The 18,610-nt window shown below is 42.1% G+C and overlaps 1 protein-coding gene across 4 annotated transcripts in view; it reads right to left on the reverse strand.

Annotated features, from left to right (window-relative positions):
- TM6SF1 (transmembrane 6 superfamily member 1) overlaps positions 1-18,610 on the reverse strand; it is a 1,348,214-nt gene that overhangs the window by 675,764 nt on the left and 653,840 nt on the right. The gene's annotated exons all lie outside the window — the stretch shown is intronic.

The following is an 18,610-nucleotide window of genomic DNA, read 5'->3' on the forward strand; positions in this document are numbered from 1 at the left end:
AACCAACACCTGCTACAAACCTACAAACTCTCACCTCACCCTGGCCAACATGTACTATCCTGCACCACAGCTAAACTATGGAACTTTCTCCCTCCCCCCATTCACAATATTTCTAATCACTCCAACTTTAAATCTCACTTGCACTCGCACCTATCCTCAAAATGGGCATGTCCATGCCATGTTCCTACACAAGCCCCCGCATACCCTCACATTTCTACCAATTTCTCCTCACTCACAGTACTGGACAATTTTCCTTCTCCACCGTAGATGACCTTATTTAACAGAACTCATGTCATTATATCAAATGAACTCATTTCTGTAAATTCAGTCACCCACATCAACATTCCACTACCTGTATTTCTCCTCTAAAGACTGCTTTATTCCCCAGTCTGTACTATGCTATCAGCCAACCCTAACATTTATGTTATACTGCTCTACTTATCTTTTATGTTGCATTATGCCATCCTTTGTAAACAAGTATGCAATTATAATTTTTTTTGATTAATTATGATAAATTTTCTGTCTGTAACATGCTGCGGTGGTGGTGCTGCGGTAGCATTGTCGCCTCATAGCAAGACGTTGTCCCGTTCGATTCTCAGCTAGAGCAGCTTCTGTGTGGAGGCATAAGTGACTGGGGCGTGCCTTCGTTGAAGGTTGTGCGTCAGGGCTGGTAACTCGGTACGTAAAAATCCACTACCAATCATTAGTGGACCGGAGTTCCACTGTGGCGACCCCTAACCGGGAAAGCCAAAAGACACAAACAAAACATGCTGTGGGTGCTTATGTAAGTTCATAATTATAATGATTTTTTGATTACTTATGATGAATCTTTCTGCCTGTAACATGTTCTTGGAGCTTTTCTCCCCGGGCCTCCACTGAAAACGGGCTTTTCTTGGCCCAGTGGGCTCTCCCTGTCTTCAAACTGAAATAAATATATAAATAAGTAAATAAATAAAACTCCTTTTTCATCACTTAAGTTAAATTGTTTAATCTAACAAAGAAATTGACTTCCTTCTTGACAAGATTGGGCTGGGACAATTTTGCCACTGTTTTTGTCTGAAATGCATCATTAACAACATAATGAAAAGGTACTACAAATAAATGCCAGACTGGGGTATTTTATTAGTTCAATTTATTTAGTTTAGTGGTATAGTACATTGATCACACCAGACTATTTGCAGGCAAAGCCCATGTGAAGGAATTCATACAAAAAAAAAAGTACTGTTGTGCAAGTAAACTTACCATAACAGTAGATGTTCAAATGATCACTGCTGTAGTAGCCTAAGCTATAGGGTTATATCCTGCATAGGATTTAACAGCTGGACAGCTATTGCAGCACCGATTTCCGCTGTTAAACTTACTTACACAACTGTACTACATTCATCTGTTTTGGCACCCGGTACGTAAAAATCTTACCTTCATGAAAAATGAGCAACTGCTCAGAAGTTCTGAAACATTTTACTCAGTCAGGATGGTACCAGAGTTGTCTGTGGACATTCAACGTATCCTTTTTCCCCTCATTTTTGGGTTCAGGGAAGAACACAAGAAAATGGACAGTCTGCTTTAAAGAAAACTCACATACCACTTTAGACATAAAAGAAGGATTAGTTCTCAAAGAAACCCTGCCTGTGGAAAATGAGATAAGGTAGACCTACTATAAGAGCTTTTGACTCATACTCATCTTAAAGACTTCAGCGCAATCAGCAAAATTGTTTTCCATGTTAAGAATCTCAAGTCAGCCAGATGAGCTAGTTCAAATGGAGCACGTGTTAGCTTCTCTAACAAAAATGTAAGATCCTAGGGAGGAGCCAGCAGTTCTGTTGGAGATCTTACACACAATACCCCTTTCAAAAACATTTTAACATGAGAATGTTTTCAAAGAGGGGGAAGCCAAGAGCAGACATACTGAATGGATAAAAAATGAATACTGACAGAATAACTCACAAAAAATTTTACAAGCAGAAAAACACTAGCCTTGAATAGGTGCTGGTTGTGCTCCTGGCACCAACTAGAAAACCTTATATTTCTACTGACATGCGATTACCTGGAAAGTCAGACTGGGTAGAAGGCCATTTTCAGTGGAAGCCTGGGGAGAAAAGCTCCAAAATATTACAAAACATTTTAAGAATTAGAAGTTATATACTTACCATATCTTGGCATCCATGTTGTCCATTTTCATTCTTCCAAACCTTGGATCAGATTCGGCTGCATTTATAAGACTTAGGAGCCTTAGGTACCCTACTACCCACTGTGTTACAGAGAGAGAGAACAGACAAGAAAAGATTGAGGCTCACACCTGGCACATGAAGGTTCCATTATCGTCCAAAGATCCTTCTAGGAGTGAAAAGGACAGGGGACAGCTGGGAGGACAGGGGAGGAAGAATGAAAATGGACAGCACAGATGACAAGTTTTGGTAAGTACACAACTTCTAAATCTGACCCATTTGTGAGGAAGAATGAAAAGGACATCAGAGTCCCTAGCTACGTAACTCTCAAGAGGTCCTCAAGGAAGGACATGCCAGAGCGCTGTCAAACCAAAGGAAGCTCTGCTCTGGAAACAATGGTCAATTTGTTATATGCAACAAAGGTATGAGTCTTTGACCAAGTGGCTGCAGCACAGATATTGTCAATGGAAGTTCTTGATGAGAAGGCAAAGGAAGTAGCCATAGATCTAGTGGAATGAGCTCTAGGATGATGAGGCAATTCCAAACCAAATCAATTAAATGCAATCAGTAATCCATTTAGCAAGAGTAATTTTGGAAACTGCTTGACCTAAGCAGTTAGGGGAAAAGATACAAAGAGGTGATCAGACTTCCTGCACTGTTTTTTTCTGTGAAAATAAAAGCATCATTGTCTATAAACATCAAGAAGATGCAGCCAATATTAGTTCTTAACTAGTAAAGTTAGGAAAGAAAACTGGCAATTGTATGGACTGATTAATGTTGTTCTCCATGGCCACTTTAGGCAGAAAGGAAGGGCTGATTTGTAGAGACACCCTATCTTTATGGAAAACAATGTAAGAAGGCCATGCCGATAAAGCCTGGAGCTCAGAAATTCTTCTTCTTTTTTTTTTTTTTTTTGCTGAAGTGATAGCTACCAAAAAGATTGTTTTCCAAGAAAACTTCATATTTCATTTGTTTGATGGTTCAAAGTGTTTTTGAGTCACTCCGGGAACACCACTGTGAGATCCCAAGATGGACAGGGATCTTTTTACTGGAGGTATAAGGAGAAAAGTTCCCTTCATGAAAGTTTTAAATAATCTGGAAGTTGCCAGAGAAAGGGATTTGTTTCCAGCATGGAAGTTGGATATGGTTGCTAACTGAAGTTTAATAGTAGAACAAATAGCCCCTTCCTTAAAAAGAAGAGAGAGGAAAAGGATGGCTGAAGTAGGAGCTGAGAAAGGCTGAATATTCTCTTTGGAAGCCCATATAGAGAATCTTTTCCATTTGCTTCTGTAGACTTTCTTGGTAGAGGCCTTCTGCGAGGCCAAGGTAATGTCACAAACTGGGGAAACTAGCATGGACCATCTTACTATCACTGGAAGTGGAGAAACCATGCGGTCAGCTTGAGAACATGGAGACTGGGATGTTGAATTTTTGATGGGTGAGATAAGAGATCCAGAGTACGCTCCAGAATCCATGGAGGATATTTCAAGTGAGACCAGAGGAAGGGGAACCATACCTGTCGAGGTCAGAAGGGGACAATGAGGATGACTGAACTCTTCAGCTTGCTTGCTTTCTGTAGGAACTTTGGGATCAGTGGAAGAGGGAGGTAAGCATAGAGGAGACAAAGGAGGCAATCATGAATCAGAGCATCCCTTGGTGACTCCCTCAGAGAGGGGATCAGAGCAAAGTCCTTGCTGCACTTGTTGAGGGGAGAGGCAAATAGGTCACAGCAAGACTGGCCCCAATGGCTGAAAATCATGTTCACTTCTGTTTGACTGAGTGACCACTTGTTAGGAATCAGACTGGACCTGCTGAGTCTGTCTGCCAGTGCGTTGTTTTTGCCTGGTACGTGTGTTGTGATTAAAAAGCTGTCTGAAGAGATTACCCATTCCCAGACCCTCATGGCTTCCCTACACACTGGACAGGCACAGGTTCCTCCTTGTTTGCTGATATCCCAGACTACTGACATGTTGTCTGTGTGTATTGCAGTAGCCCCTAAAGGGAAAGTGCCCTTAAGGGTTTGCAGCATTAGAAGGACTGCTCTCTTCTCTAGGACACTGATATGCAACCTGGTCTCCGAGGAGGACCACAAGCCTTGGACCATCTTTCCCTTGAAATGCCCCTCACCCCCACCCCAGTTAAGAAGTGTCTGTGGTCACTGTGGCTACTGAGGGAGGAAGAGAGAAAGGCCTGCCCAAAAATAGGTCATCTGACTGGATCTACTCTCGAATCTGATGTTTGAAAATTAGAATGATTTTAATGGGAACAGATAGAGGCTGGTAAAGAAAAGACCACTGTACCAGCAGGGTCCATTGCAGGATTCGCATGAAGAATCTTGCTAGAGGGACTACAATGGCAGCAGCTGACACTGATCCAAGAGCTTGCAACACTAGTTTCGCTGAAGGGACAGAAGAGACAGCAAGTCCCACACCTGATTTCTCAAAGATGTGATGCGATGAAAAGGTAATGAGGCCACTTGAGTGGTATCATCCAGCTGAGTTCCTATAAATTCCAAAGTCTGTACAGGAGTCAGCTTTGAGTTGGCAAGATTCATCATGAAGCTTAGGTATTTGGAGATCTGAAGCAAGTAATCCCAAGCTTGTAGAGGTTGATGCCTAGTTGGGGCAGTGAGAAGCCAGTCATCAAGACAGGGAAACACCTGGAATCCTTTGAGCCTCAGGTGAGCTGCCACGACTGCCTTGCATTTGAACACCCAGGGGCTATAATGAGTCCAAAGGGCAGTGCTCTGAACTGCTAGTGATTGGCTCCCAGCCGAAAGTAGAGGTGTCTCGTGGAGCACCTGTCTATTTTGATATGACATTATGCATCCTGGAGATCTATACAACACATTCAACTGTCCTTGTGCAGAACAGGCAGGATACTGAACCGTAACTATTCGGAACTTTGTCTTCTTTAGATACCGATTCAGACTGCTTAGATCCAGGTCTTAGGATTCAGAACTTACTCCTGCTTCTTTTTAGTGCCAAAGAAAACAGGGGACCCATTTGTTCAGGTGGGACCTCTTGGGTGACTTTTTTTTACCAGCTTTTGAACCTCTTGAGCTGTGTACTCTCTCTAACTGGATGGGACATCGGGGAGTTTCTTCCCTCTAACAGGAGGTGGAAGGGAAAAGAGAATGAAGTAACCTCTGGATATTATGCTTGGCACACATGCATTGCTTTTAAGATTTTTCCAGGTGCCCAGGTGCAGGAAAACATGACCCCCAACTGTCTCTAGAGGTGGACAGTTGGGCAGTACTTCAGAAGCGCTGATAGGGCCTATCAGGGAAGTAGTCTCTGAAGCCCTGGTTCTGCAGACCTCCTCTGCTTCTAGGGTGACATCTGCCATTGAAACCTCCTCCTCTGCCTCTGGAAGAAGTGTCCCTGTGTGGGTCTTGAAAAGTTCCTTGAGATTTCCAGAACCACGTTTTCTTCCCACCTCGCTAGTTTCTAGAGAATGTTCGTTGAGGAGTAGAAAACTTTAAGTCCCATGGCAGACAGGGTCTTTCCTTATTGCTCGCTGCTGGTAAGCATATCATTCACTGATGGCCCAAACAAGGAGGAACCAAAGGAGGCATTAACAAAAGACGTCTTAAAGGGTTCTGCAAAGTCACATAGCCTCATGCAGGCATGTCTCCTAACCGCTATGCCTAAACTGGCTGCTTGCGAGGCACCCTCCTCTGTATGGGAGATCAGCCTCATTGGCAATGGATGAAAGAGTAGTCAACTGGGGAGAAACCTTCTTGAGGTCTTCCACAGACATGGACTCAGAGAGAGTTTGAAAGCTCCTTTATCAAATCTCTTTCTAAGCGAGTAAAAATGTGGCAGGTAATTTAACAACCTCAGTGCAAAAGTGGCTGAGGCATAGATGTGCTTTCAAAGTCTGTCCATCACTCTGGACTCCCTGTTTGGTGGATGGACACAGGAGCTCTGCTCAGCTAGCTCCTTCTTAGTTACTGCCACCACAACTATGCATCAACGTGGACACCCTTACTTCCATTTGGTGATGGGCTTGATAGTGTCTGTTTCCTTCCAAGCCTAGTGGGAAACCAGGCAAATAGGCTCATCCACTGGTGGGGGGGGGGTCACCCAAGCGAAGATAGATCAGCCCCAAAAGCCTCCAGGAACACAGGTTCCTCAGAATGAGTTTGGGAAGACCAGCCACCTTTCTACTTAATTTCCAGGACGTCCCCAAAGGAGACAATGTCAGGTGGTGTTAAAGTCATACATAAATAACTAAGAATTTACCTTATATGCCTTTAGACAGGAACAACACTTCAGGATGTGCAAACAGAAATTTTATTCTTACAAGGCTGGGAATTATTCTTCATAATTCTTGATGAAGCATTCTCACTTTACATACAAAAACTGTAATTTTATACATTTTCTTATCAAACTGCTCCTGCAGTTTCATGACATTATAATGACTTTGTCCTATAGAAAACTTTGCAAATGTTCTCATCCCTCGTGATTTATGCTTTAGACTTCATGTAAACACCTTCCTATACATCACAACAAAAATAACTAGGCGTGAGCGAAGTGGAATAAAACGAAATGTTTAATATAAATAAAGCACACTGCAGGTCGGATAAGCGCTTTCACTCTCTTTAGAGCTTCTTCAGATCACAATGACCAGAGTACACAACAGCATTTATAAAGCAAAGCAATAATTAAACAAGGAAGTACAACCAATTAATCAATTAGCTTGATACTCTAACCTATAAAGCCATTCATAACACTTAAAAATACTCTAAAAAGACAAACTCTAAAGAAATAAAATACACAAAACCTATCTAAATAAAGTCTAGTGTGAATGTGTATATAGTGAGAGCGTACTATAGTAATAAAAACATTACTAAAAGCAAATCTAAAGGACAGACAAACAGGCAAACAAAAAAGTATAGCATGTAACCTATAAACACAAGTAAATATATATTCAAAAAAACTAAAACAAGACCAACAGAATATGACAGGGCCTCTACCTAATATAAAATGTGCAGTTGGTCCTGGGACTTGCAAATACTATGAAAAGAAAACCACATCTGTATTTAGGTGGAACTAAAATAGGGCTAAAAATAATATATATATGAAAAATGTATACATAGACATACATATATATGAAAAATACAACTAAAAAATAGATGAACTATACTAGAAATTAATATTCCTACGTTTCTTTAGAGTCGGCTTGATTGAGACTCTCTCATTCAAGCCGACACCTCTGTCAGCTCTTAACCTAATAATCCACCTACTCTCCCTATCTTCAGTATGATTAATAATGTCACCTTGTCTAATACTGGGGTGGATTAACTCAAGGACTCTAAAACTAAATGTATGATCATTACCACTAGATGAAACATGCTTCGCTAAGGCATTAAAAGTAGAGCCTTTCCTTATGTGATACAGATGTTCACGTATCCTGTCCTTAAGTCTCCGGTTCGTCTTCCCAACGTAAAATGCTCTACAGGCTTGACAGACTGCAAGGTAAACTAAATTCATTGTATTACAATTAGCTTTCACATTAGTATAGAAGACAGTACCTAGATCTGGATGCAAAAAGTGGGTATCAGTATCTATTGAGTTACAGTAGTTACATTCTCCACATGGTTTAGTGGAACTATTATCATCAATAATAACGGAGGCCTTAGGATAGTAAAGCATCCTTCTCAAGTTAAGCCTGTTCTTAAAAAGGAACCTAGGTTTAGTCCCAACCACTCTCTGAATACTCTCATCTGTACAAAGGATGGACCAATGCTTAGACATAATGGCTCTGATGGCTGGGTAGTCGGTAGTATATGGTATACAAATCTTAACATTCACCTGTCGGTCAGTAAGACAGCTGGCACCAGAAGTTATAGGAGGTCCAAAGTAAGGTGCAGCTCGCTCTGACCTAAGTTCTCTAATATTCATAAGATTACTATCAATCTCTTGAGGACTATAGCCACGTGCTAGCAATCTATGTTTCAAATCTACCACCTCTTTGTTGAAACCTAGTTCGGTAGCATTCAATCTTGAAGTCCTCATTGCTTGCCCCTTAATTATATTACTAAAGATGTGTTCAGGGTGCATGCTAGTACGCATTAGAAGGGTATTATGATGGCACTCCTTACGAAACACACCAGTATTAATAAGGCCATTACCAAGTTTCTCTACATATAAATCCAAAACTTTATTCTATGTAAAGAGTACTCCATGGTAAACTTCAAATAAGTAGTCAATTGATTAATCATATCAAGGAAAAGATAAAGCTCATCTATACTGCCCCTCCATAAGATGAAAACGTCATCGACAAAACGTCGATAGAAGGCTACCTTCTGTTCAAACTCATGGGTCTTAAAGAGAACCTCGTATTCCCAATGCGCCAAAAACATGTTTGCATAGCTATTGGCGCATGGGGTTCCCATAGCAACCCCTCCTTGAAAAAACCTATCCTGAAATATGAAGATATTGTTCTCTAAAATAAGCTCTAGGAAGTTGGCTAACAAATCAACCTGTACTCTCGAGTAATCACTATGACATATGAGGTAGTCCGTGATATATATAACACCTACCTCATTCGGTAGTACAGTGAAAAGGGATTGGATGTCAAATGTGGCAAACACTAAATCATCTATATCACTTGAGCTGCCCAGGCATTCATATAGATCCAATAAAAATTGTTTGGAATCCCTAAGCACTGTTGGAACACCATTAAGCACAGGACGTAGGTGTTTTTCCACATAAACCGATAAATGTTCGGTTACCCAACCCTGCCCCGCAACAATAGGTCTCATAGGTGGATCATTCTTGTTCTTATGTATCTTGGGGAGCCCCTGAATGATAGGAACCAATGGTGTTTTAATCAACAGGTAGTCATATAACTCCTGACTAATGATATTCCCTTTAAACATGTCTAATAAAGTATTAGATACATACAAAATAGTATCACTAACTGTTTGTTCACCTACACATTTGTAAAAGACATTAGTTAGAAGGGTATTCATTGCATTCAAATAGTGTTCACTATCCATCAAGACAATCTGGCCACCTTTGTCTGCTGGTCGTATTACTAAAGATTGCATAGTCTGTAAATGTTTAAGACTCTCCCTTTCACATTTGGTCAAATTCCCTTTCTTCCTAGAGATATTAATACTGTTAAAATAATCATACAAATCTTCATATAAGCTTCAACTAATGGATGGGGTTGGGGAACAAAATTACTCAGACGTTTGAATCTCATAGATCTATCAGAATCACCTATATTATTAGTGACATTCACCTCATTGCCCTTGTATATTAACTTAAGCATCAAATTACGGCAAAACAATCTCATATCAATGATGGTATCAGTGAAGTTGCTGCGACAGCTTGGAATAAAGTTTAGGCCTTTATTCAAGAGACTAACTTCATGTGGAGTCAATGTATATTTAGAAATATTACATATCAATGATTGACCCTCATCTCGAAATTCAAACACACTAGGGGTCCGAACTAATTGAGCTTGCTCCTCCACATCTTTTTTTATTGTCTGATGTGGTTGGAACTCGTCCGACATCTTCCGTTTGTGTCGAACCCTGCTCAAAGATCTGCCTCTCCTTGGCCCTTTCTCTTTTCTCACTGGTAGTGGAAAAGAAATATCACTGCCTAAAGCATGTGTATTACAAGGGCCATTTTTAGATCTAACTACCCCATCATCAATAAGTACTTGAGGTGAGGGGCCCTTATTCATAATCTGTATTGTGGGATACAGATTCCTCTGTGTGGTCGCACCCACTTCTCTGCTACCCACAATAGTGGAATTCTCATCACTATTCTCAACATGTGTCAAACTAATAACATCATCTGTATCACTTACTGAAATATCATTACTAGCAGGCACAGCTACACATTTAGATTCCTTAACTAATGGAGTAAGCTTAGCCCCTTCATTATTCTGTATCACACTGGTTACACCAGCGTGTGCATGACTAGTAACTTTAACCTGTTTAGAAACAGTCGCATCAACTCTAATATTAGAAGCAACAGAAGTCTCAGCATTAGACACATTCCCCGGGATTCATGAAGCTCGGCGCAAGGCCGGTGTAAGGCCTGCGCCGGCGGTGCAGTGAATAGTCGGCGTAGTAGCGCCATATGCATAGTAATGAGTGCGCGCCGCAACCACAGACACGTGCGTAGTGTACGTGAGCGAGCCCAAGTAGGATGCGTCCGGAGGCGTGGCCAAGCCGGCAGGCGATGAGCAACCTAAAGTGCTGACTGCCACAGTCCGCCCACAATAGTAATGGCACCAGCCAGGGCCCGTGCAGAATGAAACGCATGCAGAGTATGCAACATAGTACCCGTCCCAACAAAACGGAGAAGCAAACACAACCCACGAAGCCGTAAGTGTACCCGTCCAAGGAACAAAGGATACGCGTAATACCGTGTTCGTCCCGCAATGCACTGTCAGTGGGCATACCCAGAGAAGGTGTACCGCAGCATGTCATCGCGCCGCACCAACATAGGAGTAGCGACTAAGGTTACCACCTGTCCCACTTTGCGAGGGGCAGTCCCTCCATGGGCAGTTGTGTCCCGATAAAAAATATTAAAAACGGCAAATGTTGCAAGATTGTAGGACATAATTATATCCCATATTTTATGTAATGGTTGAATAAAATAGTTATTTCCGTAACTAAAATACATAAATGTCACAAGAAACAGAATAAGCAACTAAACTGCTACAAGAATAAGCTTTTATTTAGGCAAACAAGTTAAGTTCTATGCTTTGTACTGACCGTGGGTATGTGTCGGCCTGTAAAATCTGATGTGAGTCCCGTAAATGTCCCACCTTGGCTATTTGAAAAGGTGGCAACCCTAGTAGCGACATGGCCATGGTCACCAGGGTCACCAACTGTCCCACTTTGCTATGGACAGTCCCTCATTTGACAGTTGTGTCCCGCCAAAAATCGAAAAATGGCAAATGACCTGAGATGTCCGGACAAAAATATTCCCTCAATATACCTGTAATAGTAGCATAAAACATATATTTTGTATATGAAACACATACATGGCATAAGAAACAGAATAAGGAACCCAAATGCTACGAGAATAAGCGTATATTATGGCAAAAAAGTGAAGTTCTGTCATCTCTACTTGCTGTGGGTATGTGTTGTCCTGCAAAATCCGATGTTTCCACTAAAGATGTCCCACTATGGGCATTGGAAAAGGTGGCAACCATAATGGTCATAAGCAGTAGTGAGAGTACACAGCCGGGTAGCCGTGTCGACATAACAACAGGAAGGAACCAAGATACCCTAAACACAGGCAAACGTGCATAGCAACATGTACCACATCCAGCAACGTGTTCGTCGCATACACAGGACGGCGTATGTCCAAGCGTAATATCCATAAGCAGAACCCATGCATGCAAATGTAATACACAATAGCCCCATTATAGCATGTAAGTCCCACCCATGTACGACCGTGCACCCAACCCAGCTAGCAGCCTTGCGCAGCTACACACCTACACACAATGGACATACCTGAAATGTGTTAAGAAGTATCGTTTTAGGCAGTGCCACGCGGGCAAATATGTACCCCACATGTCACCAACCCACCTCAGGTACAGATATGCAAATGGCTGCATGTGAATGTGTCGGCAGAATGTGTACATCCCGCATGTGGTATGGACCCATCCAAACCCTATAGGCTTGCACATGCCACGGTGCACATAACTGTACACATGTGGACAAGTTGGGATGTTGACCCACCGCACCGATGATTAGCTATGCCCACAAGTCAAACACATATAGCAGAACATGTGCCTACCAAACAGGACGTCCTAACAGGGTGCCACAGGCACAGAAGGGGAAGGTGGGACATCACATGTGGAGAGTAGCATTGCCGGACGGCCAAACACCCACGGCCAAGGTAAAGGACGGAACAACATGCATATGGCCGGATGGATGTTGTTAGAAAACTATATATATATAGAAACACATATGAAGTGCCAGTTTAGAAGCAAAATACTATATAATGCATTGAATTGTACTGTACAATATGGCAGTAGAAATGATCATGCATGTAATTGGTGAAGCTTAGCTGCAGTGTGATCAAACTCTGACCCTGGCAGTAACCAGTTCAGCAGGCGTATGTCTCTCAGCATTAATTATCTGCTGGGTTACAGAAAAATAAATGTATGTACATGTATAACTTCCTCCCTTCCACTGAGGAGGATGGCCTTGTGAGCTCTATCGAAGATAGAGTACAACTCCTTACCAGAGAGACAAAGGAACGTATTAAGAAATGAACTGACTATTGTATCGGAACAGTCCAGGGTCCTTGAAAGAGCAACAATTACAGAAGGACACTGTAATTGACCAGGTGCCTTGCAAGGCTGTGTTATTCTCATGGGAAAACATTTTAAAAGCATTACCTCAGCACCCTCGTATGAATAGAATATTGCGGATCATAGTGATGGAAATGCCCTGTAACTGACCACGTCAGTAAGGTGGGCAAAAGCTGATTGTAAACACTATATAAACAAATTGCTTCCCGTATAGAGTCAGACAAAACTCTTATACTTGTACTGTATAGTTTTTTGCCTCCCGGTGTACACTACTAAAACGTTGTGAACCTGAGCTTCCTGTGTTTTTGACTGTCATTTAGAAAAGCCTACTGATTTCTACAGTCTGGGTTTAACAACTTATTTGACATTGTGGTCCTTCTTAGCCGGAATTCCCTTGGTAAGCTACAGGTCAGAGTGCATGGGTGGTTAGACATCTGCGCAGGAGAAGTTGCCTAAATGGTTCTTCTTGAGTGAAAAGACCTCCGACTGAATTGTTGTGTGTAAAGAGGCTATCCACTGTCTGATCTGTGGCTGAAAAGCGGAAAACTGGATCCCAAGAAGAAAACGTGCAGTCATAAACGGGAGGCTCAGGTAAGGAGAGTTTGCCTCTTTGTCTCTGTTGTAGATCAAGGACCAGGCTACATTGTGTTTCTGTTAACAGTTGTGATAGCAGGTCAAAGACCAATCCAAGTAGTTTTACATTTGGACATAGATCAGGGGAACACAGAGTAGAGTATATAGTCATTGTAGACACTACAGTGGATACAGGGAAGGAGATACCACGTGGTACGAGAGAAGGGTTACGTAACAGTCGTTTAGAAGACATGGGAGATTAGTGCACTAAGAGATCCTGAGATCCGCGTTTGACGGGTGATGCGAAGTATATGCAATTGCAGAGAGCACATAATGTGAGATATTCTGCAACATGGGGTAATAAATATGACATTGATGGTATATTAGACAAAATATCGTTAGTGAAACATTGGAATCACCTAAAATGTGACGCAGATGTTCTATGGTTACCACCTGTCCCACTTTGCGAGGGACAGTCCCTCTTTGGCCAGTTGTGTCCTGCAAACTAACTGAACAAATGGCAACTGTTCTGATATCTTAGGCCAAAAATATTTCCTATATTTCCTTTAATAGTAGCATAAAACAGTTATTTTGTATCTGAAACACCAAAATATTATAATAAACAGAATAAGCAACTCAAATGCTACAAGAATAAGTTGCTATTCTGGCAAAAAGTAAATTGCTGTCCTGTGTACTGGCCGTGGGTATGTTTTGCCCTGCAAAATCCGACGTTCCTAACACAAATGTCCCACTTTGGGCACTTGAAATGGTGGCAACCCTAAGATGTGCAGGCTAAAAAACAGCGACAATTGGGTATCCCTCAAGCACATAGGTGGATTGAGGTAGTGAACCGAAGGGAACAGAAGACTAAAAATGCGAAAGCATCATACGTAGACAAAGAAGATAATAATACAGTAGTAGCGACGCCCCCCCCCCGATACTACATCCAGGATATGAAGCGGGAGGGCAGGCTAGTCCCCCCCCATGTTATCCTGTGGCAACAGAGGTATCACAACGACCAATTGTAAGAGAAGCTATTGAAACCACATCCCGAACACGTAAAATACCTAGGGACACTCAACTAAGAAGAGAGTCACTAGAACAGAGTGAGGAAATCTGTCAATTAATTGAAGTACCGAACCCTCAGGCAGGACTGGAAGGCCAGGACCCAACTCCCTTAGTGTATAGACCGTGGACACCGGAAAATATCCGGAAAGTCACAGAGGGAATTCCCCATCCACAAAGTAATCACTATTCACCATGCAATACCCCTGTATCTCCTGATAGTAAAGCAAACGGGGAATGGCGGATGGTACAGGATTTACAAGCTGTAAATTATGTAATAATACCTAGGGTACCGATGGTGCCAGACCCACACACTATATTGAATGCTATGAACCCGCAACAGAAGTATCTTACCGTGGTACATATAAGCTATGCTTCCTTTTCAATACCTATACATCCAGATAGTCCATATTGTTTTGCATTTACATTCAGGGTAACAGATACAGCCATACCCGGCTATCGCAGGGATACTGTGATAGTCCAACGATATTCGCACAGGAGATGGCTAGCAACATGCTGGGGTTTACTCCACCCGGGGGCAGTCAGGTTCTACTTTATGTGGATGATATCCTGCTTGCGGCCCCTACCCAGCAGCAATGTAGGGAAGATACAATAGCATTATTGAAATATTTAGCAGAACAGGGACATAAATTAAACAAGCATAAATTGCAACTACGGAGAATACAGGTCAAGTACCTGGGATATGTGGTATCCAAGGAGGGTAGAACATTAGATGATGATAGGAAGGCAGCAATTTCACAAGCACCCAAGCCAACTACCAGGAAGGGAATGATGTCCTTCCTGGGCCGACTAACTTTTGTCGAAGCTGGTTAGCAAACTATGCTTTTGAATCGGCTCTATTGTCTGCTTTAATCTTTAATACACCTATGGCAGCACAAGATATACTACACTGGATTCCAGTAGCAGAAACAGCTTTCTGCAGACTAAAACGATTGATAGCTTCAACATCTGTTTTAGGTCTCCCGAATAATCATAACAAATGTTTTCAGACTGTAGATTGTAAGCAGGGATATATGACGTCAGTCTTGACGCAACAGCATGGAAGTAAGCAACGCCCCATAGCTTACTACTCATCGCAGTTGGACCCAGTGGCATGGTCATTGCCACATTGTGTACAGGCAGTTGTTGCAGCAGCCATGGCAGTACAGGCCTCGGCATCAATGGTATTATTCCACCCTCTCACTGTGAGAGTGCCTCATGCAGTTGCGATAATTCTGCTGCAAGAGAAAATAGCATTCCTGACCCGTGCTAGACATCTTTCTTGTTTGACCATACCCCTGAGTCAACCTCATATGGTGATTGAACATTGTACAACATTAAACCCATCAGCGTCACGTCCGACACCTGTGTATGGCACACCACACAGTTGCCTACAGGAAATGGAGCAAATAACTTTACCCAGACAGGATATTACTGATATACCCTTAGATGATGCAGAGGTGACAGTTTATGTGTACGGATCATGTAGAAAGAGTCCTACAGGAAAGAATCAAGTAGGTTATGCAGTAGTTATTGATAATGAGATTGTAGAAGCCCAACCCCTGCAGCATAACTTGTCTGCTCAAGCAGCAGAATTGATAGCTTTAACACGTGCTTGCACTCTAGCGAAAAACAGATGTGTGGACATTTATACCGATAGTCAGTATGCTGTCTCTACAGTGCATGTTTATGCGCAGCAGTGGAAGAATAGGAGAATGATAACATCCACTGGTAAACCGATTAATCATGCAAAATTGATCTTGAATTTATTAGATCCCATTCAGTTACCTACTAAAGTAGCTAATTGTAAATGTGCAGCTCATACAAAGCAACAGGATAAGATTAGGAAAGTTAATGCACGAGCTGATGCAGCTGCAAAACAAGCAGCCTCACACTCAGAAAGTGTCTTTTTGAATGAGGAATGACAATCCTCAGAGATTCTACATTTAGAAATGTTAGAAACAATGCAAACATCAACTACGAAAGCAGAAAAGCAGACGTGGGTAAGATGAGGAGCAATCCTTGAAGACGGACTGTACATCTCCAAAGTGAGAAAGCCAATAGTAACGTCTAATTTATCCAGATATGCGGCTTTGTTGAGCCATGGGTAGAGCCATGTCTCAACAGGGGGGATGGTACAGTTGGTTAACAGAATATTCCTAACATACGGAATTAGGAACCACATACAAACATTTTGAGCAGCGTGTCATATTTGCAGTAAACATCATGCACAGGGAGCATTTCAACCGAAGCGAGTGAGTTTCCCTACACCACCATATCCGTTCCATACTATTTGTATGGAGTTTATACAGCTGAATAAATGTGAAGGGAAGAAATATTGTTTAGTGATTATACATATGTTATCAAAATGGGTAGAAGCATTTCCAACCAGGAATCCGGATGCAGCAACAGAGGCAAAGGTCCCAGTAAAATAAAGTATCCCTAGATCTGGCATACCGGAATGAAGCTACAGTGACAATAGAACACATCTACAACCCACAGTCAGCATGACTGGTGGCGAGGTACAATGGGATCTTGAGAAATAAGTTGAGGAGGTTGATGAGTGACACCCAGACGAATTGGATTTGCTGTCTACCTCTAGCATTGCTGAGCATGATAACAGTTCCACATGTAAAGGGTTTGACCCCCTTTGAAGTAGTATTTGGAATGGCATATTATGTGCCACAGTGGAAAGCTGTCATGCCTGCAGAGCTGGAGGTCGATGGCTCATTAGCCAGTTACATGAGAGGATTGTTAACCAATAACACTGTTTTGCAGTTAAACTCTTTTTCAGATAAAGAGCAAGCGAAGTCGGACGCAGAGCTGACTCCAGTATCCTGGGTGTGTTTGACTGTTATCCGAACAAGTAACCGGACGAGTCCAACGTGGGAAGGTCCGTACCAGGTACTGTTGGCAACGCCTACTGCAGTAAAGTTTGCGGAAAGGTCATCCTGTGTTCACCTGACCCCTTTCAAACCGGTAAAGAATATCCAGTCTGATTTACATGTTGTAGCCGATATACCATAGAGACAGAATCACCCAGGGCAGAGTGTATAACAATACAAAGCAACCCCAAAGACATTGGTTTACTGTCCTACTGATCATACACCTATTAACCATGTTTGTGGTGACTTTACTTTTGCTGGGATCTTTCCTGCATATAACTACACAGATACAAATAGTGAGACGTGATGAACTGGCCACAGATTGGCATCCAAACCTCAACACATACCTAGCCATGACGCGTGTGCATGTACAGACTATGAACATTTCAAATTGCTGGGTTTGTACTGCCATACCTACATCATATGGAGGACTTCCGATGTATGCTGTCCCCTTGGTGATAGATTGAGACTTGTGAATATTTACCTTTTGATACAGGTTCTGTGAGATCACAGGACAAAGTGGCACTGTACTTACCTGTTACACAAAAAGGAATTGTTTGTTTTCATAAACATAATACAGTCCAAGTTGGTGGGACTAATTGTAACATAACTGTGTCTTACAAATGTCATATAACAGCCAAAGATTACAGTAGTAGTTGTAGCACCATTCATGATTTGTATTTAAGCTTAATGAGAACAACGTGGAAAGATGTGCAGAAACATCCTGAATTGTATAAACAGTTGTCTGTTATAGACAGGAAAATGTTACATGCAGAGTTAACCCGCATCAGTAGTAAAGTAGAATATTGTTATTTTGTTTTTGGGAAAAAAGCATATCAATGGTTACCTGAGAATTGGTCCGCAGTTGTTTTTGGGTTATCTGGCTCCAGCCATATGACATACTGCAGAATTGCCTCTGGAGTGCGAAGCGAAATGTAAGAGATATAGCTCGAAGAACTGGGAACTTAGTCGAGAAACCTACTAATCCAGTGGGTGAAATGGAAGCTGTTTTGAAAAATCATTCTTCTGCAAGAGATAAAGGAAAATTGACTCATATGGACTTGAGTGACAGTGTTATATCCTGGGCTGGAACAATCCCAGCTTATGGAGCAGTGAAATCAATCAGGGAACTGAGGAAGTTGTTAAAACCTCTCCAAGGAATGAGCAATGCGACTGTTCGCCCTCGAACTTGTGACTGATGTACTGAATGCAATGAGAACTGTTGTGCTCCAAAATGTAATGGCTCACGACTGCACCCTGGCGGCGAGAAGTGGTACGTGCACGCTTATCAAAGAAGACTGCTGTGTTTAAGTACCACATAATAAGCACGAAACCAACGACCACCTAGAGGTAATACAGCAGGTATCAGCCATGGCGGAACCAGGCCCAAACCCACTGACGAACTATTTCCAGAAACCATTTGGTGGATGGGGTTCACTCATACTGAATATCTTGATTGCCATTTGTGTTGTTCTGCTCATATTGGGAGCATGTGTCTGTTGCGGGATACCCTGTATAAAAGTATTAGTCAGGGACTCTGTTGACGTATCTGTAACCGAGACTATGTATCAAGACCTGGAGTGGGATTTGTTAATACCAAATGTAATCCTTTCTGAAATG

The sequence above is a fragment of the Protopterus annectens genome, chromosome 7.part0 (genome assembly GCF_019279795.1).
Source record: "Protopterus annectens isolate FY-2018-M chromosome 7.part0, PAN1.0, whole genome shotgun sequence".
Lineage (NCBI taxonomy): Eukaryota > Metazoa > Chordata > Ceratodontiformes > Protopteridae > Protopterus > Protopterus annectens.